Source organism: Sinocyclocheilus grahami, unplaced genomic scaffold (genome assembly GCF_001515645.1).
Source record: "Sinocyclocheilus grahami isolate Dianchi unplaced genomic scaffold, SAMN03320097.WGS_v1.1 scaffold84.1, whole genome shotgun sequence".
NCBI classification, from domain to species: domain Eukaryota; kingdom Metazoa; phylum Chordata; class Actinopteri; order Cypriniformes; family Cyprinidae; genus Sinocyclocheilus; species Sinocyclocheilus grahami.
The window spans coordinates 2402616-2404589 of record NW_015505263.1 but is presented as its reverse complement, the minus strand read 5'-3'; positions in this window follow the sequence as shown (position 1 = coordinate 2404589).

Here is a 1974-nt window from a genome sequence, read left to right as displayed (position 1 = left end):
TGATATAATTTATAGTTTTTTTTGTTAATAATAATAATGTCAATTAATAAATGTCAGTATATAATTAAAATGTATATTATATTATATTATATTATGTTTGTATATATAGACACACGCACATTTTACACAAACAATATACTATATATATATATATATATATATATATATATATATATATATATATATATATATATATATATATATATATAATAATTGCATATATGATTTATTATCAAAATAATATATATATTTTTTTAAATCATGTATCATTCTAAATAATACAATTAATTATATTATATTATATTATATGATATATTTGTATATTTATTTTTATATACATTTTATTTGCATAACATACTTTAATAATCCTAATAAACTTCAGTACTGCTGCTGGAGGTGGTGATTTTTTATTTATTTTTTGTATTTATTTTTAATTGAACAGTCATGCAATTATATACTTTTACTGGGAAAATAAAAGAGCCCAGCAAGTATAATTTGCCCTTTAAGAAACATGTGTTTCTGTTTAATGCTTACAGTCTTTAACTGCGAGCTGCCACCCAACAGCATCTCATCTCTCGCCCACCAGAGCACCCTGACTAAGGTTAACCGGCTATATCATCAGCTGAGCCTGTCCTCATTGACACTTCAAAGCTCCTCTGCCACGCTGCAGCTCCGGCCTCAGGCACAACAGGGCTTTTTTATTGGTGAGAAGCCTGTCGGATTGTTCTGACAGATGAGGACAAAAGACTGACTGTGGATTCAGGCTGAAACGGATGTAACACTGGCACAAAGACGGTCAGGACTTCCCAAATGCATTTTGAACAGTTTATTTGTCTAATGAGACTAGATCCACTAGCTCAGCATGCCATAGTCATAACTCTATGAATATCTGTTACAGCTGATAGCTTGCATATAAAGCTCCCGGTGTTGAGTTCTTGTCTGAACATGCATGACTGAGCTGGGAGGTGGTAAATTAGGCGAGTCGGGGGTCTGTTTGATGCCTGAGGTCAACTCAGGGCACCGTTACAGGTGGTTGTGGTGGAACAGAGAACATTACTGAAATGCTTCACATCTCCGCCTTATTCTATCCCCACAATCTGTGAGTGACAGCAGAAAAGATCAGCTTACGGCCGGCTGCGCTGCCCCTTACCTCCATCTGTCTGTCTGTTTCTTTCACACATACGGATACAGGCATTACAGTTCACTCCTCTATGTGGGTACATTCTCTTTCCTGCTTTTTGATGCAGTTTGTCATGGTCTTCAAAACCACAGATGTTTGGTTTACATTCCTCTATTGAAGAACAGCAGGCTGCTTTGCTATTTTCTCTCTCCCTTTTTCGCCCAAAGCCATCCCACTTTTGGAAAGTGTAACAAATAGTTTTTCACAGCTGTAGGGCTTCAAAGGAGTGGAAAAGATAGATCTCTCGGAGATAAACCTGTGAGAAACATTCTTTAAACATTCATCTGAGATCTGTTTTAAAATAGAGGCCATTTACATTTTTTAAAATAGCACACAGTTGGCTGACATTTACGGCAAATGAGAACTATTTTTGAATTTTCTACACAAATCCTCTAATCAGCATAAACATTACAGATAAGTCTGAAAAGGGGGGTAAGATAGGTGAAAAAATAAAAACTGAGCTGCATAACTAGGTGAATCTTACCTCCTGTTAATATTTTTTACTGTAACAATATTTCCATGACAATTAAGAACATTGTTTACACAAATATATTACATTGTGTAATGTTAATACATTGTTTTTTATATATATGTATGTGTGTGTGTGTGTGTGTGTGTGTATATATATATATATATATATATATAATAAAATAAAAGCTATAAATAAAAAGTGATATGTTAGGAAGTTGTTGTGATTTTGTTTTTGTAATTGATTTTGATTTTGATTTTGTTTTAAAAAATTAATGGTAGCCTGTTTCTGCCATGATAAAAAAAAAGCTTTAAAAAAAGCTTAA